General features: G+C 39.3%; 1 protein-coding gene across 3 annotated transcripts in view; it reads right to left on the reverse strand.

Annotated features, from left to right (window-relative positions):
* CapaR (Capability receptor) overlaps positions 1-27,999 on the reverse strand; it is a 526,950-nt gene that overhangs the window by 92,614 nt on the left and 406,337 nt on the right. The gene's annotated exons all lie outside the window — the stretch shown is intronic.

The following is a 27,999-nucleotide window of genomic DNA, read 5'->3' on the forward strand; positions in this document are numbered from 1 at the left end:
CTGGACTTTTCCCAGACTATTTCGGGATAATTTTGGGACCCTCCCAAGATCATTTCTGGATGGATTTCGGGATCTGTCCGGGATGCCGTCAGGGTCATTTTGGGACTATTAGGTGATCATTTGAGGACCTTTTCGGCATCACTTCTGGATGGTTTTCGGTATCCGCTCAGGATCCCGTCGGAATTATTGCGGGACTTTTTCGGGATCATTTGGCGTCCCTTCCGGCATCATTTCTGGCTGGTTTTTGGTATTCGTCCGGCATCCCGTCGGGTTCATTTCGGGACTTTTTCTCGACTAATACGGGATCATTTGCGGGCCCTTTCGGCATCATTTCTAGATAGTTGTCGGGATCCGTTCGGGATCCCGTCAGGGTCTTTTCGGAACTATTAGGTGATCATTTGAGGACATTTCCGGCATCATTTCTGGATAGTTTTCGGGATCCTTTCGGGGTCCAGTCAGGGTCATTTCGGGACTTTTTCGGGATCATTTAGAGATGGCTTTCAGGATTCGTCCGGGAACCCGTCAGGGTAATTTCTGAACTTTTCCGAGACTATTTCGGGATAATTTTGGGACCTTCCCAAGATCATTTCTGGATGGATTTTGGGATCAGTCCGGGATGCCGTCAGGGTCATTTTGGTATTAGGTGATCATTTGAGGACCTTTCCGGCATCACTTCTGGATGGTTATCGGTATCCGATCAGGATCCCCTCGGAATCATTGCGGGACTTTTTCGGGATCATTTGGGGTCCCTCCCAAGATCATTTCTGGATGGATTTCGGGATCTGTCCGGGATCCCGTCAGGGTCATTTAGGGGTGCGTTCGAGATCCCGTCAGGGTCATTTCGGGACTTCTTCGGGAATATATCGGGATCATTTCTGGATGGTTTATGGGATCCGTCCATGACCCCGTAAGGGTCATTTCGGGACTATTAGGTGATCATTTGAGAACCTTTCCGGCGTCACTTCTGGATGATTTTCGGTATCCGTTCGGGATCCCGTCATAATCAATGCGGGACTTTTACGGAATCATTTGGGATTCCTTCCGGCATCATTTCTGGATGGTTTTCGGGATTTGTCCGGGATCCTGTCGGGGTTATTTCGGGACCTTTTCGGGGCTAATACGGGATCATTTGGGGATCCTCTAGGGGTCGTTTCGTGACTTTTTCTGTATTATTTCGGGATCATTTTGGGACCCTTTCGGCATAATTTCTTGATGGTTTGCCGGATCCATCAGGGTCATTTCGGGACCATTTTGGGATCATTTGGGGACCCTTCCGAGATCATTTCTGGATCCGTCCGGGATGCCGTAGGAGCCATTTCGGGATTTTTTGTTACTTTTCCGGGATAGTTTTTGCACCCTTCCGGGATCATTTCTGGATCTGTGCGGGATCCCATCTGGGTCATTTCCGGACTATTTCGGGACCATTTTGGAATCCTTCCGGAATCATTTCTGTATGGTTTTCGCGATCCATCGTGGATCCCCTCGGAGCCATTTCGGAACTTTTTCTGGAGTTAGTCGGGATAATTTAGGGACCCTTCCTGGATATTTTCTGGATGGTTTCTGAGATCCGTCCGGGAGCCCGTCAGGGTAATTTCGGAACTTATTCGGGACTATTTCGGGATCAATTTGGTACCCTTCAGGCATCATTTCTGTGTGGTTATCTGGATAAGTCTAGAATCGTGTCGTTGTCATTTCGGGTTTTTTTGGGACTACTTCGGGAACTTTTGGAAACACTTCCGGGGCGTTTCTGGATGGTTTTCGGGATCCGTCCGCGATAGCGTTGGGGTAATTTCGTGGCTTTTTCTGGATAATTTCGTTATCATTTTGGGATCCTGTCAGGTTATCAGCTCATAAAGTTCTTTTTTTACTCAATTACAAAAATAAAATGCATTAGACAGAAAAAAAATTTTAAACAGATAACTTTATAAGCAGGCTAACGTGAATAGCCCACATATTTCATTTTCTCCTTGCGGACGGGTCGCGGGTAAAGGCTAGTATATTATAAATGGGAAAGTTTGGATGTTGAGATGTTTGGATGTTTGGATGTTTGGATGTTTGGATGTTTGTCCAGACGTTTGTCTTTGTGACTCAATAACGCAAGAACGGCTAGACCGATTTGGATGAAATTTTGCACACATATAGCCAATAGTCTAGAAGGATATACTAGCTATATATTTTTCAAAAGGGGCGTGGTCCCCGCCCCCTAGGAACAGTTATAATTTAATTATTATATTTTTTTCGTCTTTGCGACCGCATCACGCCAGAATGGCTACACGGATTTTGATGAAATTTGGGACACAGACAGTAGTCTTCTAGCGAAATTTTTTTCGAACATGGAAAGAGGGGTAGGGGTCCCACGACCCCTTCGAGAAATTATTTTTCACAATTTTTACACATTATAACTTTACGTATACTGGCCTTCACCAATATCACAGACTCAAGGGGTCAAATAAGTCGAGGGCTTACAAAGTAAGCAGTGACACACTCCGCCCGCCCCCTTTATCCCCCCTCTGGTGTAAAATCCATAAATTGTTATAACTCAATCTAAATTTTCTCCTAAATCAATAGTTTTTGGTATCTGGTACATACAGAACGAGATCTAGACAATTTTGGAGGAACGATCAGTGGTCCTCTCCTCTACTCCCGCCATCCGCCCTCCATCAATTGTTTTTATTAGCACGCTTTTATTAGCTTTACCTGTATGTTTCTATCTAACTTTTTATTCGCTCCAATGCGCCTGCTGCCTTATTAACATGGTTTTATAATTAGCTTCACCTTATTTGTAATCCCGTAAGGGTCATATCGAGACCCTTCCGGGATCATTTCTGGATGGTTTTCGGGATCGGTCCGGGATTACGCCGGGGTAATTTCGGGAGTTTTTCGGGACTATTTCGGGATCATTTTGGGACCCTTCCGGGATGATTTCTGTATAGTTTACGGGATCCGTCCGGGATCCCGTCGGGGTTATTTTGGAACATTTTCGGGACTATTCCGGAATCATTTCGGGACTATTTCGCGATCATTTGGGGACCCTTCCGGCATCATTTCTGGACGGTTTTCGGGATCAGTGCGGGATGTCGTCGGGGTCATATGGGGACTTTTTCGGGATCATTTGGGGGCTCTTCCGGCATCATTCCTGGATGGTTTTCGGGATCCGTCCGGGATATCGTCGAGGTCATTTCGGGATCATTTGGGGGCTCTTCCGGCATCATCCGGCATCATTTCGGGATGGTTTTCGGGATCCGTCCGGGATCTCGTCGGGGTCATTTGGGGACTTTTTCGGGATCATTTTGGGGCTCATCCGGCATCATTTCTGGATGGTTTTCGGGATCCGTCCGGGATCCCGTCGGGGTCATTTCGGGACTTTTTCGCGACTAATACGGGATCATTTGGGAACCCTTTCGGCATCATTTCTGGATAGTTGTCGGGATCCGTTCGGGATCCCGTCAGGGTCTTTTCGGAACTATTGGGAGATCATTTGAGGACCTCTCCGGCATCATTTCTGGTTAGTTTTCGGGATCCTTTCCGGGTCCCATCAGGGTCATTTCGGGACTTTTTCGGCATCATTTAAGATTGGTTTTCAGGATTCGTCCAGGATCCGTCAGGGTAATTTCTGGACTTTTCCCAGACTATTTCGGGATAATTTTGGGACCCTCCCAAGATCATTTCTGGATGGATTTTGGGATCTGCCCGGGATGCCGTCAGGGTCATTTTGGGACTATTAGCTGATCATTTGAGGACCTTTTTGGCATCACTTCTGGATGGTTTTCGGTATCCGTTCAGGATCCCGTCGGAATTATTGCGGGACTTTTTCGGGATCATTTGGTGTCCCTTCCGGCATCATTTCTGGATGGTTTTTGGGATTCGTCCGGCATCCCGTCGGGGTCATTTCGGGACTTTTTCTCGACTAATACGGGATCATTTGCGGGCCCTTTCGGTATCATTTCTGGATAGTTGTCGGGATCCGTTCGGGATCCCGTCAGGGTCTTTTCGGAACTATTGGGAGATCATTTGAGGACCTTTCCGGCATCATTTCTGGTTAGTTTTCGCGATCCTTTCCGGATCCCATCAGGGTCATTTCGGGACTTTTTCGGCATCATTTAAGATTGGTTTTCAGGATTCGTCCGGGATCCGTCAGGGTAATTTCTGGACTTTTCCCATACTATTTCGGGATAATTTTGGGACCCCCCCAAGATCATTTCTGGATGGATTTCGGGATCTGTCCGGGATGCAGTCAGGGTCATTTTGGGACTATTAGGTGATCATTTGAGGACCTTTTCGGCATCACTTCTGGATGGTTTTCGGTATCCGATCAGGATCCCCTCGGAATCATTGCGGGACTTTTTCGGGATCATTTGGGGTCCCTCCCAAGATCATTTCTTGATGGATTTCGGGATCTGTCCGGGATCCCGTCAGGGTCATTTAGGGGTGCGTTCGAGATCCCGCCAGGGTCATTTCGGAACTTCTTCGGGACTATATCGGGATCATTTCTGGATGGTTTATGGGATCCGTCCATGACCCCTTAAGGGTCATTTTTGGACTATTAGGTGATCATTTGAGAACCTTTCCGGCATCACTTCTGGATGATTTTCGGTATCCGTTCGGGATCCCTTCGGAATCAATGCGGGAATTTTACGGAATCATTTAGGATTCCTTCCGGCATCATTTCTGGATGGTTTTCGGGATTTGTCCGGGATCCCGTCGGGGTTATTTCGGGACCTTTTCGGGGCTAATACGGGATCATTTGGGGATCCTCTAGGGGTCGTTTCGTGACTATTTCTGTATTATTTCGGGATCATTTTGGGACCCTTTCGGCATAATTTCTTGATGGTTTGCCGGATCCATCAGTGTAATTTCGGGACCATTTTGGGATCATTTGGGGACCCCTCCGAGATCATTTCTGGATCCGTCCGGGATGCCGTAGGAGCCATTTCGGGATTTTTTGTTACTTTTCCGGGATAGCTTTTGCACCCTTCCGTGATCATTTCTGGATCTGTGCGGGATCCCATCTGGGTTAATTCCGGACTATTTCGGGATCATTTTGGAATCCTTCCGGAATCATTTCTGTATGGTTTTCGCGATCCATCGTGGATCCCCTCGGAGGCATTTCGGAACTTTTTCTGGAGTTAGTCGGGATAATTTAGGAACCCTTCCTGGATATTTTCTGGATGGTTTTTGAGATCCGCCCGGGAGCCCGTCAGGGTCATTTCGGAACCTTTTCGGGATCATTTTGGAACACCTTCAGGGATCATTTCTGTGTGGTTCTCTGGATACGTCTAGAATCGCGTCGCTCTCATTTCGGGTTTTTTTGGGACTATTCGGGGAACTTTTGGAGACCCTTTCGGGGCATTTCTGGATGGTTTTCGGGATCCGTCCGCGAGCGTTGGGATCATTTCGTAGCTTTTTCTAGATAATTTCGGGATCATTTGGGATCCTATCAGGTTATCAGCTCATTTAGTTCTTTTTTTTACTCAATTACAAAAATAAAATGCATTAGACAGAAAACAAAATTTTAAACAGATAATAAGCAGGCTAACGCGAATAGCCCATATATTTAAAATTTTCCTTGCGGACGGGGCCGCGGGTAAAGGCTAGTTATACATAAATTATTTCCATAAACGTTTGTACGTAGGAGAGACTGCCTGCATTTAAACCGCTGCTATAATTCTTCAACATATCTTAAGGATTGCCATACTTCATTCAATATATGTATGTGCCAAATTATGAATTTGTTTGACTTCGTTCTGCCGGAAAATTAGTTTGTCTACATTTAAAAAGGTAGTCTCGCTTTCCCTTTTCACACTTTGTCCTACACTCTTGTACTTTATCTTACTATTTTTATTCCCTCTGAACAAAGTCAACTTTTGTATTCTCTCTCGCACTACGAGACATTTCATACCTCCTCCTCTGAAACAATGTAGAACTAATTTCGAACTTAACGAGCCTTTTCGCTGTTTATGCCAAGTTTATAATTCCCACTCAAACATATTTTATAGCTCGAACTCTCTTTTTTCTTTAAAAATAACTCTGTTATCACTTCTCTTAAAAGCAGTAGTAGTAATATATATTTATTTTGCCCAAAAATAAGATACATAGTATGACTTATGCTTTTGAGTGCATCAAAACAAATAAATAAATTAAAGCAGATGCTAGCGACAATAACAGAGTATGTTGTGTGTCGCACCACGCGTTAAATAAAATACTATCGAGTTGCAAAAATTCATTTAATAATAAGTCTCTAATTTTAAAGCTTTCCGCAAGAAACTTGGCCAGAGCCTCGAAGTTAAATCCATTAAAACTGGCATCCACCTTGGCCATATCTAAAGTTCTTTCACCAAAGTAAAGGGAACGAATATTGTTATATGCGGAAATCCGCCAAACTTTCGTTTTTTTGGAGAAAAAAAAAAATTTTTTTAAACATGGTATCGCGCAAATATCTTTTTGTTAGAACATTAAGGGATAAATTGGAGTTATAGTGCATCGCCGTTACTCGTCTTACATAATGCCTCAAAAAGATATAGTCAAAAGATCGAACAAAATATATATAAACTGAGGTCGCAATGTCAAATATACATTTATTTCAACACTTCTGTACCGTTTATATCGAAATTTTAACAAAATATGTAGATATATGCAGCTGTTAGCTATGTAAAATTTTTTTGATACACGAGACCCGGTTTTGTAGATATCGGTAAAAATATAAAACCGAATAACCGCCAAATATTTTTTACTGCAAAGTTTGCAACCCATTTATTTTAACACCTTTCCATCGATTCTTTTGAAACTTTGAAAACGTATAAATATGTGAACGAAGTATGTTTAGGTAAAAAGTTTTAATACGCGAAATCCGGTTTTGGAGATATTGATAAAAATATAAACCCAGAAAACCTTACATTTTTTTACTTATTTAAACACTTTTTAACAGATTGTGTTGAAATTTTATCAGGATGTACATATCTATATGGGGTATATTTAGGTAAAATTTTGTTGATACCCGAAACCCGGTTTTAGAGATATCGCCAATAATATGAAACCGGGTAACCGTCAAATATTTCATACCCGTTTGTTAATTTTTTCTCTACACCACATTAGTATACCATCAGTTGCCTCATCTTGAAATATTCGCTCAAGGGAAGTCATTGATGTTTGTACATGGGGCAAATGTACGAAATTTTCTCCAAAAATTAGCAATCGTCAAAAAGTGTAGAAAAAATTTTTATTTTTTTTTTTTAATTTTTGTCACAAATTTGTGTTTATTTTCATTTACTTTTAAGTAAAAACGGGTTTAAAAAATACAAAAAAAAATTTTCTGAACTTTTTGACGATTGCCAATTTTTGGCGAAAATTTCCTATATTTGCCCCATGTACAAACAACAATAACTTTCCTTGCGTGAATATTCCAAGATGAGGCAATTGATGGTATACTGCTGTGGTGTAGAGAAACAATTTACAAACGGGTATGAAGGGATAAAAGTAAAATTGTAGCTGTGCCCACGAAAAAATATGCTCCTGAAAAAAATTTACGCAACCAAGTGCTTCCACTTTTCTCCCTCTACCTTCAAAACTGAAAGGGGCACATCGAATTTGAAATCCGAGTTATTTTTAGTCCCAGATAGGCAATTATCGTGCGTAATCCAAATTTCAATACTCAGTTGCCTCAAAAAGATATAAGCAAAAAACTGTCAATATTGATAATGACAAAAAAAAAAGTATCACTACTTTGATTGATGATAGTTTTGAGTATTAGAGGGGCACATTAATTTTGCTCACACTTTTAGAATCTCCGTCTCAAAAACAACATTCAGTTTGAATTACATTGCGTTTCAGCTATGCCTCAGAGTTTTATCGAAAAAATTCAAAAAAAAAATTAAGGGTATCGTTTGAAAAAGTGTTAAAATCGACGTTTTTTACGTTTCGAAGTTCTGCAAAAACTTACTATCAACTTTCTTGATTTTTAAAATCATCAGATCGGATAGTCAAAAGGTCATACTTAATGCCCTTGCACCTTTTTCTGGCCTTAAGTTTTTTGCCCGTGTGTAAAACCCGAGTATCCAAAAAAGTAAAAGGGATTTGCCCATATATCGGACATGTGCCAATAAAGTGAAAAACGTCTTCTGGATCCTGCAAGTTATATACTGTGCAAAGTGGAGACGATATGCTTTTATAGATTCTTGCGTTTAGATTCAACAAACTTCCACGTGCCCGGGTAATCAGACTGGCTGCATATGTAGTGTAATCATCAGTGACAAAAATACTCTCCAATGGCACAAGCGCCGGGTAAAGGTCGTGGGTAGTAAACTTCCGAGTCATTTCAAGGAAGCTATTTGTATTATACTCAGCTAAGCGTTCTAAATTCGAGGAAGTGAAGGACTATATATTAGCTGATGGCAATTGCGTAATCTTTTCTGCATAGTTAATGTATAATAACTATAATTGTTCCTGTTTTTTTTTTTTTATTGCGCTCAGCTGATGACATCACTTCTGTAGCTAAGCTGTTGTAGATCTTGACGCTTGACAAACCGCTGCCCATAAACTACTCGGCTATAAATATATATATGTATGTGACCTGGAATCATGAAACGACCTTATTGTGCGAAAATACCGTTGTTCACTTTTTGAGTGATTCTTATAGGAAATTTAACGCTCTTTCCAATGGAATAAACCCCAGTTTTCTGTCTTTCTTAGTTTTTTCACAAATCGCATTTAAAGCCAAATCGGACCACAAATACGAGTTTTTGAAATATTTTGACCTATGCGCTACCTATCGGAGATTTTTTATACTCAGTTGAGCAGAGCTCACAGAGTATATTAACTTTGATTGCATAACGGTTGGTTGTACAGGTATAAAGGAATCGAGATAGATATATCAAAATCATCAGTATCGAAAAAAAAATTCGATTGAGCCATGTCCGTCCGTCCGTCCGCCCGTTAACACGATAACTTGAGTAAATTTTGAGGTATCTTGATGAAATTTGGTATGTAGGTTCCTGGCCACTCATCTCAGATCGCTATATAAAATTAACGATATCGGACAATAACCACGCCCACTTTTTCGATATCGAAAATTTCGAACAATCGAAAAAATGCGATAATTCATTACCAAATACGCATTAAGCGATAAAACTTGGTGGGTGAGTTGAGCTTATGACGCAGAATAGAAAACTAGTAAAATTTTGGACAACGGACGTGGCACCGCCCACTTTAAAATGAAGGTAATTTAGAAGTTTTGCAAGCTGTAATTTGGCAGTCGTTGAAGATATCATGATAAAATTTGGCAGGAACGTTACTCTTATTACTATATGTCTGCTTAATAAAAATTAGCAAAATCGGAAAACGACCACGCCCACTTTTTAAAAAAAATTTTTTTTTAATTCAAATTTTAAAAGAAAAGTTAATATCTTTACAGCATATAAGTAAATTATGCCAACATTCAACTCCAGTAATGATATGGTGCAACAAAATACAAAAATCAAAGAAAATTTCAAAATGGGCGTGGCTCCGCCCTTTTTCATTTAATTTGTCTAGGATGCTTTTAATGCCATAAGTCGAACAAAAATTAACCAATCCTTGTGAAATTTGGTAGAGGCTTAGCTTCTAGGACGATAACTGTTTTCTGCGAAAAAGGGAGAAATCGGTTGAAGCCACGCCCAGTTTTTATACATAGTCGACCGTCTGTCCTTCCGCTCGGCCGTTAACACGATAACTTGAACAAAAATCGATATATCTTTACTAAACTCAGTTCAGGTACTTATCTGAACTCACTTTGTATTGGTGTAAAAAATGGCCGAAATCCGACTATGACCACGTCCACTTTTTCGATATCGAAAATTACGAAAAATGAAAAAAATGCCATAATTATATACCAAATACGAAAAAAGGAATGAAACATGGTAATTGTATTGGTCTATTGACGCAAAATATAACTTTAGAAAAAAACTTGGTAAAATGGGTGTGACACCTACCATATTAAGTAGAAGAAAATGAAAAAGTTTTCAGGGCGAAATCAAACGCCCTTGGAATCTTGGAAGGAATACTGTACGTGGTATTATATATATAAATAAATTAGCGGTACCCGACAGATGATGTTCTGGATCACCCTGGTCCACATTTTGGTCGATATCTCGAAAACGCCTTCGCATATATAACTAAGGGCCACTCCCTTTTAAAACCCTCATTAATACCTTTAATTTGATACCCATATCGTACAAACACATTCTAGAGTCACCCCTGGTCCACGTTTATGGCGATATCTCGAAAAGGCGTCCACATATAGAACTAAGGCCCACTCCTTTTTAAAATACTCATTAACACCTTTCATTTGATACCCATATCGTCCAAAAATTTCTAGAGTCACCCCTGGCCCACCTTTATTGCGATATCTCGAAAAGGCATCAACCTATAGAACTAAGGCCCACTCCCTTTTAAAATACCCTTTAACACTTTTCATTTGATACCCATATCGTATAAACAAATTCTAGAGTCACCCCTGGTCCACCTTTATGTCGATATCTTGAAAAGGCGTCCACCTATAGAACTAAGGCCCACGCCTTTTTAAAATACTCATTAACACCTTCCATTTGATACCCATATCGTCCAAAAATTTTTAGAGTCACCCCTGGCCCACCTTTATTGCGATATCTCGAAAAGGCATCAACCTATAGAACTAAGGCCCACTCCCTTTTAAAATACTCTTTAACACTTTTCATTTGATACCCATATCGTATAAATAAATTCTAGAGTCACCCCTGGTCCACCTTTATGTCGATATCTTGAAAAGGCGTCCACCTATAGAACTAAGGCCCACGCCTTTTTAAAATACTCATTAACACCTTCCATTTGATACCCATATCGTCCAAAAATTTCTAGAGTCACCCCTGGCCCACCTTTATTGCGATATCTCGAAAAGGCATCAACCTATAGAACTAAGGCCCACTCCCTTTTAAAATACTCTTTAACACTTTTCATTTGATACCCATATCGTCCAAAAATTTCTAGAGTCACCCCTGGCCCACCTTTATTGCGATATCTCGAAAAGGCATCAACCTATAGAACTAAGGCCCACTCCCTTTTAAAATACTCTTTAACACTTTTCATTTGATACCCATATCGTATAAATAAATTCTAGAGTCACCCCTGGTCCACCTTTATGTCGATATCTTGAAAAGGCGTCCACCTATAGAACTAAGGCCCACGCCTTTTTAAAATACTCATTAACACCTTCCATTTGATACCCATATCGTCCAAAAATTTCTAGAGTCACCCCTGGCCCACCTTTATTGCGATATCTCGAAAAGGCGTCCACCTATAGAACTAAGGCCCACTCCCTTTTAAAATACTCATTAGCACCTTTCGTTTGATACCCATATCGTACAAACGCATTCTAGAGTCACCCCTGGTCCACGTTTATGGAGATATCTCGAAAAGGCGTCCACCTATAGAACTAAGGCCCACTCCCTTCTAAAATACTCATTAACACCTTTCATTTGATACCCATATAGTATAAACAAATTCTAGAGTCACCCCTGGTCCACCTTTATGGCGATATCTCGAAAAGGCGTCCACCTATAGAACTAAGGCCCACTCCCTTCTAAAATACTCATTAACACCTTTCATTTGATACCCATATAGTACAAACAAATTCTAGAGTCACCCCTGGTCCACGTTTATGGCGATATCTCGAAAAGGCGTCCACCTATGGAACTAAGGCCCACTCCCTTCTAAAATACTCATTAACACCTTTCATTTGATACCCATATCGTACACAAAAACTCTAGAGTCACCCCTGGCCCACTTTTATAACGATATTCCGAAAAGGCGTCCACCTATAGAACTAAGGCCTACTCCCTTCTAAAATACTCATTAACACCTTTCATTTGATACCCATATAGTATAAACAAATTCTAGAGTCACCCCTGGTCCACCTTTATGGCGATATCTCGAAAAGGCGTCCACCTATAGAACTAAGGCCCACTCCCTTCTAAAATACTCATTAACACCTTTCATTTGATACCCATATAGTACAAACAAATTCTAGAGTCACCCCTGGTCCACGTTTATGGCGATATCTCGAAAAGGCGTCCACCTATAGAACTAAGGTCCACACCCGTTTAAAATACTCATTAACACCTTTCATTTGATACCCATATCGTACACAAAAACTCTAGAGTCACCCCTGGCCCACTTTTATAACGATATTCCGAAAAGGCGTCCACCTATAGAACTAAGGCCTACTCCCTTCTAAAATACTCATTAACACCTTTCATTTGATACCCATATAGTACAAACAAATTCTAGAGTCACCCCTGGTCCACGTTTATGGCGATATCTCGAAAAGGCGTCCACCTATAGAACTAAGGCCCACTCCCTTCTAAAATACTCATTAACACCTTTCATTTGATACCCATATAGTATAAACAAATTCTAGAGTCACCCCTGGTCCACCTTTATGGCGATATCTCGAAAAGGCGTCCACCTATAGAACTAAGGCCCACTCCCTTCTAAAATACTCATTAACACCTTTCATTTGATACCCATATAGTATAAACAAATTCTAGAGTCACCCCTGGTCCACCTTTATGGCGATATCTCGAAAAGGCGTCCACCTATAGAACTAAGGCCCACTCCCTTCTAAAATACTCATTAACACCTTTCATTTGATACCCATATAGTACAAACAAATTCTAGAGTCACCCCTGGTCCACGTTTATGGCGATATCTCGAAAAGGCGTCCACCTATAGAACTAAGGCCCACTCCCTTCTAAAATACTCATTAACACCTTTCATTTGATACCCATATAGTATAAACAAATTCTAGAGTCACCCCTGGTCCACCTTTATGGCGATATCTCGAAAAGGCGTCCACCTATAGAACTAAGGTCCACACCCGTTTAAAATACTCATTATCACCTTTCATTTGATACCCATATCGTACAAACAAATTCTAGAGTCACCCCTGGTCCACTTTATGGCGATATCTCGAAAAGGCGTCCACCTATATAACTAAGACCCACGCCCTTTTAAAATACTTATTAACACCTTTCATTTGATACCCATATCGTACAAATAAATTCTAGAGTCACCCCTGGCCAACCTTTATGGCGATATCTCGAAAAGGCGTCCACCTATAGAACTAAGGCCCACTCCCTTTTAAAATACTCATTAGCACCTTTCGTTTGATACCCATATCGTACAAACGCATTCTAGAGTCACCCCTGGTCCACGTATATGGTGATATCCCGAAAAGCCGTCCACCCATAGAACAAAGGCACACTCCCTTTTAAAACACTTATTACACTTTTCGTTTTACACCCATATTGTACAAACGCATTCTAGAGTCAACCCAGGTCCACTTTTATAACGATATTCCGAAAAGGCGTCCACCTATAGAACTAAGGCCCACTCCCTTCTAAAATACTCATTAACACCTTTCAATTGATACCCATATAGTACAAACAAATTCTAGGGTCACCCCTGGTCCACGTTTATGGCGATATCTCGAAAAGGCGTCCACCTATAGAACTAAGACCCACGCCCTTTTAAAATACTCATTAACACATTTCATTTGATACCCATATCGTACAAGCAAATTCTCGAGTCAGGCCTGGTCCATCTTTATGGCGATATCCCTAAATGGCGTCCATCTATAGATCTATGGCCCACTTCCTCTTAAAATACTCTTTAATACCTTCCATTTGATACACATGTCATACAAACAAATTCCAGGGTTACCCTAGGTTCCTTTTACAACATGGTGATTTCCCTTACTTTGTCTCCACAGCTCTCAACTGAGTATGTAATGTTCGGTTACACCCGAACTTAGCCTTCCTTACTTGTTTCTTATTATTGCATTGTCATCGGATTCTGAACTATATTCAAAGTTTAAAGCTTGGAGCTTATCGGAAAGTTACTTAATTATAATTACAAAATTCGTGCACAACAGCCGGCCGCTACACAGAGTCAAGCTAAAAGCGTTTTTCTCGAACACTTGTTTTCACAAAACAGGGTTGTTTCATGATTCCAGGTGACATATATATAAATTGAATAATCCCTTATTCCAATTATCTCCCTCCCACACTCAAACCACTCCCACTTCAACTTCCAAATGCACTTCCACTGCCATACCTACTCCCGCTCCAACTCGCACTCCTACTCCCATTGCCCCTCCTACTCCCAATCCGGCTCCCCCCCCACTCGCACTCCCATAAGGGCTCCTTTTTCCGCTGCAAGTCGCGTTCGCACTCCCACTACCACTCCTACTCCCACTCCCACCAACATTATTTTTACTTACCCTTCCGCTCTAGTCCTGGCAGTGGGACTCCCTATCCTACACCCCACTCCTTCTCCGTCTTCCAGTCCCTCTTTCTCTCCCATTTAAACTCCCACTCTCGCTCCGACTCCTACTCTCACTCGCACTGTTTCCTTTCCCTTTCCACTTTCGCTTCAAGTTTCACTGCCACCACTTCCTAACCTTTTCTTGGCAAAAATACATTCGGAATTGAAAATACTTGTTTCTAAAATTTTGATGTTGCTTTGACATGCTACCATAACATCATGGTGACCAGAAGTGCAAGTTTAAAAATGCTTCCATTTTTATTTATAAGATACATATATGTAGATAGATAAAAAAACAATATGTTGTCCCAAAATGTTTCTTCTTACGAAAAGTCGTTTCTCCCAACAAGCAGATGTGCCATTAATAAGATTTGTTGGAATAGGTTGGAAAGAAAGGTCTGAAATACAAGGCTTGACGAAGAGGAATATTAAGCTAGGCAAAGAGGTACTCCTGTCCCCGGTCAACTTCCCGAAAAAAAAAAGAAAATAAAAACACACCAAATTGTGTATTTGCAGCATTCTCAAATCCACTTGAACACATACACAGCATTTCACCAATATGGGTCCAGTCGTTGAGGAGCAGCTTAGTCAAAACACACGAAAATAAGAAATTTCATATACATAATTCTCTTGTCACAGTGATTGTGGTTGAGCTACTTAAACCGGATAGACCGATTCTCATGAAACTAGGCCTAAGAATCGATCCTTATCAATTTTTCGTACCCTAAATGGTAAGGGTGGTACACCCCTTTAACTTTTTTTAGCAAAAATTTTTTGTTTTATATTTTTATGAAACAGCATTCAAAAGTACATAAAACCCTCTGGGACTGGGACTGGTGCTGGTGCTGGAAATGGGAATAAGGAATGGAGAATAATGAAAAGAACTAGAGAGAAGAAAAACAAGGGAAGAAAAAAAGATACTGTGAAAGGGATAGAGTCAGACGAAGATAGAGAGATAGGGATGAATGGAACGAAGGAGGGGGATCTAGAATGCCATAAACAAGAGAAAGAAGTTGTGCTTTATGGAACTGCTGGATAATGTCGATCTAGATCTGAATCATGCTTCATCAAGAATGCTTATAACACTGCGAACTGGATGCAGACAATGACGGCGCTGCGGAGCTTCGGCACACCAGTTTACTTATGCAAAATAATACTTCTTTTTGAAAGGATTCTCTAAAATACTTGGGAGTGCACCTATACTCTAAGTTAACTTTCAAAGAGCACGTCAGAGCGGTGGAAGAGAAAGTTACCAAAGTTAATGGAGCTCTTATGCGAATAATACCTAACATTGGTGGTACGAGCGAAGCTACACGTCAGTTATTGCTCACAGTACAAGCTCAATAATACTATACGCAGACTAGTGTGGTATAGATCTAAACGGAATCATCAAAAAGATATATTAGCAGCGTACCGACTTGCAGCTTTAAGAATAGGAAGTGCTTATCGGACGGTGTCCGACGACGCGATCCTTGTTCTAACGCGGAAAATCCCAGTGGACTTACTGGCAATCGAAATGGCCGATCTGTATAACACTAATATCGAGCGACCATCTGAAGAAGCCAATAAAAGAGCAAGGACACAAACAATAGCTAAGTGGGAGGCATCTAGTAAAGGGCGTTGGACCTTCACCCTAGTTTGGAACCTAGCTCAATGGAATGAGCGGAAATACGGCGAACTGAACTACCATCTCACGCAGATAATGAGTGGACATGGCGGTTTCAAAGAGTATTTATGGAAGCGTAGGCTAGAGGAAGATCCTCTTTTCCCAATGTATACCACGGAGTTAGAAAACGCAGAGCATGTCATGTTCCACTGCCGCCGTTTTCGCGAAGAAAAACTCGCCTTGAATAGAGTTTTTAGGGAGGAACCTACCACGACAAATTTAGTATCACAAAAGTGCAACAGGAAAGAGTGCTGGACTGCAGTGAGCAAAATGGCATTTATAGTCATGACACGCCTGATGGATGCTGAGACGGAGCGCAGAGAAATGCGCAGGCGAAGCAGTGGCGATTAAATCGACACTCAGATGCAAATAGCGGGAACCTAGACGCAGGGACAAAAGTAGGCTCTTAAAAAATGAGAACTATGGAATGCCACCCTGAAGTAATGCGAAAGTGGTGTCGGGGTTGACGACGGTTCCAAAACGGGGATGTTTTTTAGTCTACGGACACACGGTTACTGCGACGGCAGCAATTATGGTGCTTTAGTCATTTTTCAGCCCTCCCTAAAAATAAGATAATGTTTGTTGGGATATTGATTTAAAATGCCATCGCGCACATCCCTGGTAGTGTTTACTACACTTTCACACTAAAATATTGCTTAAAATAAAACCTCGGAATGAATCAACAATACTTTTAAATCATTCTCCTGTAAATCGTTGACATTCGTAATATTCAAGCAATTTAAGTCTCCTTTTTTTAAATTAAACGTCGAACGATTTTCAGATGGCAATGCCCACGCTTCCATTTACAATCAATTGAACACGTTTGCGCCTTCGATTCAGTATTCTGGTTTAAAATTGCTTGTCATTCGAGTACGGTTTCCAACTATCTGTGTACACTCCAACGCTTTCGTCGACTATAAATGGTATTGAATAAATATGTTTGTATGTATTTGGGTCTGTATTTTAAGTTTCTTAAAAAAGTATTCAAGTAAATGCATAATACCGAAGAGCATGATCAAAGCAAATGAAAAACAAGTAAGGAAGGTTAAGTTCGGGTGCAACCGAACATTACATACCCAGTTGAGAGCTATGGTGACAACATAAGGGCAAATTACCATGTAGGAAAATGAACCGAGGGTAAGCCTGGAATTTGTTTGTATGACATTTGTATCAAACGAAAGGTATTAAAGAGTATTTTAGAAGGGAGTGGGCCTTAGTTCTATAGGTGGACGCCGTTTCGAGATATCACCATAAAGGTGGACCTGGGCTGACTCTAGAATTTGTTTGCACGATATGGGTATCAAATGAAAGGTGTTAGTGAGTATTTTAGAAGGGAGTGGGCCTTAGTTCTATAGGTGGACGCCGTTTCGAGATATCGCCATAAAGGTGGACCAGGGGTGACCCTAGAATTTGTTTGTACGATATGGGTATCAAATGAAAGGTGTTAGTGAGTATTTTAGAAGGGAGTGGGCCTTAGTTCTATAGGTGGACGCCGTTTCGAGATATCGCCATAAAGGTGGACCAGGGGTGACCCTAGAATTTGTTTGTACGATATGGGTATCAAATGAAAGGGGTTAATGAGTATTTTAAAAGGGAGTAGGCCTTAGCTCTATAGGTGGACGCCTTTTCTAGATATCGCCATAAAGGTGGACAGGGGTGACCCTAGAATGCGTTTGTACAATATGCGTATCAAACAAAAGGTGTTAATGAGTACTTTAAAAGGGAGCGGGCCTTAGTTCTATAGGTGGGCTCCTTTTTGAGATATCGCCATAAATGTGGACCAGGGGTACCCTAGAATGCGTTTGTACAATATGGGTATCAAACGAAAGGTGTTAATGAGTATTTTAAAAGAGCGTGGGGCTTAGTTCTATAGGTGGACGCCTCTTCGAGATATCACCATAAAGGTAGACCAGGGGTGACCCTAGAATGCGTTTGTACAATATGGGTATCAAATGAAAGGTGTTAATGAGGGTTTAAAAAGGGAGTGGACCTTAGTTTTATATGTGAAGGCGTTTTCGAGATATCGACCAAAATGTGGACCAGGGTGACCCAGAACATCGTCTGTCGGGTACCGCTAATTTATTTATATATGCAATACGACGAACAGTATTCCTGCCAAGATTCCAAGGGCTTTTAATTTCACCCTGCAGAACTTTTTCATTTTCTCCTACTTAATAGGGTAAGTGTCACACCCATTTTACAAAGTTTTTTCTAAAGTTATATTTCGCGTCAATAAACCAATACAATTACCATGTTTCATCTCTTTTTTCATATATGGTACAGAATTATGGCATTTTTTTCATCTTTCGTAATTTTCGATATCGGAAAACTGGGCGTGGTCATAGTCGGATTTCGGCCATGTTTTATACCAAGATAAAGTGACTTCAGATAAGTACGTGAACTAAGTTTAGTTAAGATATATCGTTTTTTGCGCAAGTCATCATGTTAACAGCCGAGCGGAAGGACAGACCGTCAACTGTGTATAAAAACTGGGCGCAGCTTCAACCGATTCCCCCTTTTTTCACAGAAATAAGTTATCCTCCTAGAATCTAAGCCCCTACCAAATTTCACAAGGATTGGTAAATTTTTGTTCGACTTATGGCATTAAAAGTATCCTAGACAAATTAAATGAAAAAGAGCGGAGCCACGCCCATTTTGAAATTTTCTTTTATTTTTGTATTTTGTTGCACCATATCATTAATATAGTTGAATGTTGACATAATTTACTTATATACTGTAAAGATATTCAATTTTTTGTTAAAATTTGACTTAAAAAAAAAATTTTTTTAAAGTGGGCGTGGTCGTTCTCCGATTTTGCTAATTTTTATTAAGCGTACATATTGTAATAGGAGTAACGTTCCTGCCAAATTTCATCATGATATCTTCAACGACTGCCAAATTACAGCTTGCAAAAATTTTAAATTACTTTCTTTTAAAAGTGGGCGGGGCCACGCCCATTGTCCAAAATTCTTCTAATTTTCTATTCTGCGTCAGGTTTCATCGCTTTATCCGTCTTTGTTAATGAATTATCGTACTTTTTCGGATTCTCGAAATTTTCGATATCGAAAAAGTGGGCGTGGTTATAGTCCGATATCGCTCATTTTAAATAGCGATCTGAGATGAGTGCTCAGGAACCTACTACCAAATTTCATCAAGATACCTCAAAATTTACTCAAGTTATCGTGTTAACGGACGGACGGACGGACATGACTCAATCAAATTTTTTTCGATACTGATGATTTTGATATATGGAAGTCTATATCTATCTCGATTCCTTTATACCTGTACAACCAACCGTTATCCAATCAAAGTTAATATACTCTGAAGCTCTGCTCAACTGAGTATAATAAGAAAATAGTTTTAATTTGCTTAAAGTGCTTAAAGATACATTAAACCAACAAATGTTGTGCGCATTTGCTCGATAAGAGTCGAAATGAAAATTTGTGTAACAGCACTTACATATATTGTCATGGGTTCTAAATGTGTGCACTACGTATCAAATACAAAATACGTTTACAAAATGATACACTACGCCTATCCCTACGCCCATCATATTCTGAAATTATTGCTTTGTCATTGGCCCTGGAATTGTATACATTCCTTAAATTTAATTTTACCGTATGAATGGGGTGAGCCCTAGAGCTCTTGTCCACAATCGATTAGTCGGCTAATCGACTAGGCGATTGCATAGATTGAATAACGACTAGCTTGTATTCCGTTTCAACATAGAATATAATCGATTAAATATCATTGTTGGAATTCTGGCGGTTTTCTAAATTCAATTTTTTGTCATTAAGAAATAAAATTTAAAAATTTTATATTTTTTGTTTGTCATAATTTTTTTTAAAATTTAATTGTTTTCACCTAAATGCATGAAGGTACAGAGGGTAACGAAAAGATCTCACGATGGGCACGAAGTTCGAGGGGCAGTATTATGTACTTGAGCACTTTCTTAGAAAACCCAGAAAATCCAGTTCCTAGAAAACTTCTAGTATTTGACAGGAGGACGGAGTTATTCAATATGATATGTCCTGGTACCTAATTTGAGTTTTTCCGTTTAGACGTCAAACAAATTCTGGTAACAGTAAGGACACATTCAGTCTATGTAAGATCTTTATATACCGGCCTAATCTTGCTGCGAAATAATTTTTCGAAAGCGTAGCTGAGTATAAAATTTATTTTCTAGTTCCGAGTGTACCAAAAGCACAAGTGAAAAATATTCGAGCTGAGCTGCAGATGGCTTACAATAACTCCAGAAAGTCTTTTCGTCAAATCGCAGAACTCACAGAAGATTTACAAAAACAAAGAAAAAACAAAAAACTGGTATAGTCGAATCTCTCACGAGCCAAATGCAAAAAACTAGTCAATTAGTGTCAATTGATTATTTTACTAAACAAATTTTGCTTAACGACTAGTCGATTTAAATGAGCCCTATTGAGTCCTCCACTTTTTCTAGCTACGAATATGAGTTTATCAAATTACTGTATATATTTTTATACCTCTTTGATAAGTCTTTAATTTGATAAAATAGTCTTTACCTTAATAAGAAAGCCCCCGTCCCACTCTTAACCCTCTCAAGCTGCGCCATGGAACTTATCAAAATTATTCTGCTATCATCTGTGTTTTATAAGTATACAATATTTAAATAGTGTCCCAAGCTAAACCCTTGAACTTAACAATGTTTCTGTATAGATATCCGTTTTAGCCAAGATCGTAGACTTAAATAATTTGCTACCATATAAAATGAGAAAGACTCTCCCTCCTAGCTACGCCCTTTGGCTTTACTAAACTGTTTTAATGCCATCGGTACTTAACACGACCACAAAGTTTCATTAAATCTGACTGTTTAAAGTGATTCAAAATCGCGTGTAAGAAGCTGATTATATACAGTTGCGAGCACAAAAAAAAGCAGTGACAAATTTTTATCAAAACTTCGTCAGTTATATTATCTTTTTTTATTTTTGAAATTTAAGAAAAAAATCCGATGACTTTTGTAACTAAAACGGTGAAAACCAATCTCAAAATTGTAACGAAATTTCGAACAATTTATTTATAGCTTTCTCTCAACTTTTCTGAGTATACTATTTTGTAGCCCAACAAATTTTTGTCTCACAAACTACCACTTATTGCTCTCTTCAAATTGCTATTGATTTCTAAAAATTTGTTTCGGAATGGTATTCTATATATTCCTCCATTCAAAGTCTGAACAATTTGTTTTTATACTCAGTTGAGCAGAGCTCACAGAGTATATTAAGTTTGATTGGATAACGGTTGGTTGTACATATATAAAGGAATCGAGATAGATATAGACTTCCATATATCAAAATAATCAGGATCGAAAAAAAATTTGATTTAGCCATGTCCGTCCGTCCGTCCGTCCGTCCGTCCGTCCGTTAACACGATAACTTGAGTAAATTTTGAGGTATCTTGATGAAATTTGGTATGTAGGTTCCTGAGCACTCATCTCAGATCGCTATTTAAAATGAACGATATCGGACTATAACCACGCCCACTTTTTCGATATCGAAAATTTCGAAAAACCGAAAAAATGCGATAATTCATTGCCAAAAGCGGTTAAAGCGATGAAACTTGGTAGATGGGTTGACGTTATGACGCAGAACAGAAAATTAGTAAGATTTTGGACAATGGGCGTGGCACCGCCCACTTTTACAAGAAGGTAATTTAAAAGTTTGCAAGCTAAAATTTGGCAGTCGTTGAAGATATCATGATGAAATTTGGCAGGAACGTTACTACTATTACTATATATATCCTAAATAAAAATTAGCAAAATTGGATGAACAACACGCCCACTTTTTAAAAAAAAATTTTTTTAATTCAAATTTTAACAAAAAATTTAATATCTTTACTATATATAAGTAAATTAAGTCAAAATTCAACCCCAGTAATGATATGATACAACCAAATACAAAAATAAAAGAAAATTTCAAAATGGGCATGGCTCCGCCCATTTTCATTTAGTTTGTCTAGAATACTTTTAATGCCATAAGTCGAACAAAAATTTACCAATCCTTCTCAAATTTGGTAGGAGCCTAGATTCTGTGACGGTAACTGTTCTCTGTGAAAATGGGCGAAATCGGTTGAAGCCACACCCAGTTTTTATACACAGTCCACCGTCTGTCCTTCCGCTCGGCCGTTAACACAATAACTTGAGCAAAAACCGATATATCTTTACTAAACTTAGCCCACGTACTTATCTGAACTCACTTTATCTTGGTATAAAAAATGGTCGAAATCCGACCATAACCACGCCCACTTTATCGATATCGAAAATTACGAAAAATGAAAAAAATGCCATAATTCTATACCAACTACGAAAAAAGGGATGAAACATGGTAACTGGATTGGTTTATTGACGCAAAATATAACTTTGGAAAAAACTTTGTAAAATGGGTGTGACACCTACCATATTAAGTAGAAGAAAATGAAAAAGTTCTACAAGGCGAAATCAACAGCCCTTGGAATCTTGGCAGAAATACCGTTAGTGGTATTGCATATATAAATAAATTAGCAGTACCCGACAGATGATTTTCTGGATCACCTGGTCCACATTTTGGTCGATATCGCGAGAACGCCTTCACATATACATCTAACGGCCACTCGCTTTTAAAACCCTCATTAATACTTTTAATTTGATATCCATATCGTGCAAACACATTCTAGAGTCACCCTGGCCCACCCTAATGGCGATATCTCGAAAAGGCGTCCACCTATAGACCTAATGCCCACTCCCTCTTAAAATGCTCAGTAACACTTTTCGTTTGATACCCATATCGTACAAACATTCTACAGTCACCCCTGGCCCTCCCTAATGGCGATATCTCGGAAAGGCGTATACCTAATGTCCACTCCCTCTTAAAATGCTCAGTAACACCTTTCGTTTGATACCCATATCGTACAAACATTCTAGAGTCACCCCTGGCCCACCCTAATGGCGATATCTCGAAAAGGCGTCCACCTATAGACCTGATGCCCACTCCCTCTTAAAATGCTCAGTAACACCTTTCGTTTGATACCCATATCGTACAAACATTCTAGAGTCACCCCTGGCCCACCCTAATGGCGATATCTCGAAAAGGCGTCCACCTATAGACCTAATGCCCACTCCGTCTTAAAATGCTCAGTAACACCTTTCGTTTGATATCCATATCGTACAAACATTCTAGAGTCACCCTTGGTCCACCTTTATGGCGATATCTCGAAAAGGCGTCCAACTATAGAACTAAGGATTATTCCCTTTTAAAATACTCATTACCACCTTTCATTTGATACCCATATCGTACAAACACATTCTAGAGTCACTCTGGCCCACCCTAATGGCGATATCTCGAAAAGGCGTCCACCTATAGACCTAATGCCCACTCCCTCTTAAAATGCTCAGTAACACCTTTCGTTTGATACCCATATCGTACAAACATTCTAGAGTCACCCCTGGCCCACCCTAATGGCGATATCTCGAAAAGGCGTCCACCTATAGACCTAATGCCCACTCCCTCTTAAAATGCTCAGTAACATCTTTCGTTTGATACCCATATCGTACAAACATTCTAGAGTCACCCCTGGCCCACCCTAATGGCGATATCTCGAAAAGGCGTCCACCTATAGACCTAATGCCCACTCCCTCTTAAAATGCTCAGTAACACCTTTCGTTTGATATCCATATCGTACAAGCACATTCTAGAGTCACCCCTGGCCCACCCTAATGACGATATCTCGAAAAGGCGTCCACCTATAGACCTCATGCCCACTCCCTCTTAAAATGCTCAGTAGCACCTTTCGTTTGATACCCATATCGTACAAACATTCTAGGGTCACCCTTGGTCCACCTTTATGGCGATATCTCGAAAAGGCGTCCACCTATAGAACTAAGGATTACTCCCTTTTAAAATACTCATTACCATCTTTCATTTGATACCCATATCATACAAACACATTCTAGAGTCACCCCTGGCCCACCCTAATGGCGACATTTCGAAAAGGCGTCCACCTATAGACCTAATGCCCACTCCCTCTTAAAATGCTCAGTAACACCTTTAATTTGATTCCCATATCGTACAACTAGAGACACCCCTGGTCCACCTTTATGGCGATATCTCGAAACGGCGTCCACCTATGGAACTAAGGATCACTCCTTTTCAAAATACTCATTAACAGCTTTCATTTGATACCCATATCGTACAAACATATTCTAGAGTCACCCCTGGTCCACCTTTATGGCGATTTCTCGAAAAGGCGTTCACCTATAGAACTAAAGCCCATTCCCTTTTAAAATACTCATTATCACCTTTCATTTGATACCCATATCGTACAAACACATTCTAGAGTCCCTGGTCCACCTTTATGGCGATATCCCTAAATGGCGTCCATCCATAGAACTATGGCCTACTCTCTCTTAAAATACTCTTTAATACCTTCCATTTGATACACATGCCATACAACCACATTCCAGGGTTACCCTAGGTTCATTTTCCTACATGGTGATTTTCCTTATTTTGTCTCCATAGCTCTCAACTGAGTATGTAATGTTCGGTTACACCCGAACTTAGCCTTCCTTACTTGTTTTTTTATAGACGTAAATGTCAAACACGCTTCGGAAAAAAGATTGTCAAAAATCAAAGCGAATTTTGCGGTACCCATCACTTGTACTTTGTGAGACTAAAATTGATTAAGCTACAAAACTGCATACTTAGAAATATTCAGAGAGAGAGAAAAAAGTTTTTGTGAGAAGTGAGTTTTGGCTGAGAGCTTTTCATGGCAGAAATACACCCGGAGCGCTTGCCAAACACTGCCCAGGGGCGACCCCGCTTAGAAAAATTTTCTTCTAATAGAAAAACTTTATTTCTAAAATTTTGATGTGGCTTTGCCCGGGTGTGAACCCAGGGCATACGGTGTGGTAGGTGGAGCACGCTACCATCACACCACGGTGGCTGCCATCAGAGAACTCCAAAAAAAACTTTGAAAATTTCGTAAAATTTGTTGGATTTTTCGATTTTTTTTTGAAAATGTTTTCGAGATTGGAATGCATAATTACAGTTATAAAATTCATACGCGTTTTTTCTAAAATATCGAACACAAAACAGAAAAATATTTTAACTAACGAAATTTCATAAAAATTGCTACTGCTATTTCGTGATCGCAGCTGTACATGCGTTCAAACATACAGCTGAAGCTAATAAAAAAGTTAATGACTCTTCTGAGTAGAAATAGGGATGGAATAGGCAATATTTCAGACCAAAGGGGGTATGCAGGGGGGAGGGGGAAGTAAAAAACAACAAGTAAAAGTGAAGTCGAAATTTATTTGAAAAGCAGAAGAATCACACTGCAGCAATGAATTAATGAATCATTCGTGCACTTCATAAGACGAAAATGTGTGATGACAATAGTTTCGCCATAAAATCTTGAGTGTAATTGTGCAAACTTTCTTTATGTCAGTCAGGCAATTTGAAATTATTGTTGAAAAGAATAGAATAATTAATTTCTGTTATAACACAATTTTCTTTTAGGCACGTGCTAATGACAAAACGTAATATCATAAGACGATAAAAATTCTCCCTCTCTAATGGCCGAAAAGTAAGCCATTATTGTATATTCACATTTTCTAAATTTTGTTTTGTTGTATTTAGTAATTGTATGAAAGTGTGAAGAAAATATGAAAACCAAAGTAACTTTCTTTCAAATATGCTTGAATTATGATTATTATGGTCTTTATGTGAGTTACTTAGCACTTTATGAAACGCACTTAGATATAAAAGACGCTTCCGGATTTAGTTATTTTTTTCGAAAAGTAAACACATAGTTACGAATTTTGTGAAATATTCCTGACTATTATGCACTTTCTGTTAACGTTCGAATCGCTGAACTCTCGAATAAATAACTTCAATACTCAGTATGGCAAAATGCTATACTTCAAAATTACAATTATCACGTAGTTAACTAATAGCGTGTTTAAATCAAACTGATTCCTTATCGCTGGCACCGCACTGTTTTTATACTCTCAGTTAGCCTCGTTCGCCTATTCCTCCTAAGGTCTAGTTGTATCTCATACTTAGTTATTTAGCTATATACGTGTACATCTGTAGTTTATGTTCTAGCTAAATGCAGGTGTATGTGTTACTAACAACTTCTGATCTTAGCCGCTGAATACATATGTGTATGTAAATTATATCTTTGCTTCAAGCTGCTAGTTATATGCGTGAAATACTCTTCGTTGCCTTCTATGTATGTGAGTAAATGGCTTACTGTTGTTGTGTTTATTTACTAAAAGCATAGTGATGTGATAATGCTAATATTCGCCACAATACAGTGGCCAACAAACCAAATGCTAGGAGCTAGTGCTCGAGTCAACCACGAAAATATAGAGAGGGCATAGATGGAGTCGCTATACCTTCCTTTATTTAAAATTATTATTTTTTTGCTACCAAAAAATGTACGCTAATCGGATAATATAAGTGACCACCTTTATACTACTTAATTCTATTAATGTTTTTTGTTCATTAATTTTTTTTAATTAAATTATCACACTCTTTGAAGAAGAAGTGAAACCCGTTGGACGAAAAGCAAAACTTACATTTATCTAGTTGTAACTATGAAAAAATGTTTACGCCAAGTTTCTTTCGGATTGGGAAACTTTTTTTGACTTATGGCATTAAACGTATTTTGGAAAAATAAATAAATGTGAGGTCCTATAACCTCCGAAGAGATTTAAGGCCGCGCTTCTCTTCCAATTTTCGTCGTACAACTTTAAATTTTTTCTACAAATTGACGGGACTGGGCCTACTTGTGCAATGCCGACTCCGAACGGAATCTACAAGGCAGATGAGTTTTCATTAAGAGCTTTTCAAATTTTCTTCGCTTAGTAAAATTTTCTTCCACTTGAAAAACTGTGTTTCTAAAATTTTGATGTCGCTTTGCGGGGGGCGTGAATTCACGATCTTCGGTGTGGTAGGCGCTACCAGAAAAAGAGGAAATAAAAGAAAAGACGTAATAAAAAAAGGGCGGGTCACGCCCATTTTCAAAATTTGTTTTGTTCTTAGCTCAACCATACAACTTCTGAGGTAAAATATCAGTCCAATGTACCATAGAGTTATTCCAAACTTTGTTAAGGTTAGACCTTTAGGACGTTGTCTTTAACCGATTTCAATTATCTTCACTCAGGCTATATAAATTGACAAGGATAGTGTCTCTGCCAAATTTCAATGTACTTTCTCTATTGTCTTTACGGCTTGTTAAACTACGGAATTTTCTTCTTCTAAATGTGGGTGGTGCCCCGTTTTTATCAAGAGTCTTAGTATCAGTCCACATACCAAATTTCAACATTCTAGGTATATTATTTATTCAATAATCAGGTTTTTTGTGATTTCGAAAATGTTATATATATAAAAATGGGTGGTGGTTGTGGGTTCAAATACCAAAGTAATATTATGTTTTTGTTTACAGAGACATTTTTCGTTTCTCTTGGTCCATTTATATAAAGGAAATACTTAAAAAAAATTGTATCTTCTTTTTAATTTCTCCTTTTGTTGCACTGTCAAGGTGACCTGAACAATGTCTGAAGTTTCATCTTTCTTGCTCATTAAGTTGTTAATTAAAAATCGATCCTAAGGCTCCACACATCTAAATGGACTATCTAAATATCTATGAATATCTCGATCCCAGTCCCATGTAGACAATTTTATAATCCTTAATACCACAACCTAATAAAGCCCAAAGTTTAATACAAACTTTCAGGTCTTTAAGTTATCGGTAAATTCCTTCAAATTCGGAAGCAAAAATTTCAAGTTTGTACGATTTTTAGAGTTTTCGCGATCCCTGGACCACATAGCAAAATTTTTTCCTTGATGTTGCGATGCCTTGGGGTTCTTAAGTATGTTCTTAATTTCAAGAGTCTAGCACTATGTGAAGTAACTCAAATAGCGCTCGCAAAATTTCACATATTGTATATGGACTTTCTAAATATCTCGATCCCTGTCTCATTTAGCAAAGAC

The sequence above is a fragment of the Eurosta solidaginis genome, chromosome 5 (genome assembly GCF_040869045.1).
Source record: "Eurosta solidaginis isolate ZX-2024a chromosome 5, ASM4086904v1, whole genome shotgun sequence".
Classification (NCBI taxonomy): Eukaryota; Metazoa; Arthropoda; class Insecta; order Diptera; family Tephritidae; genus Eurosta; species Eurosta solidaginis.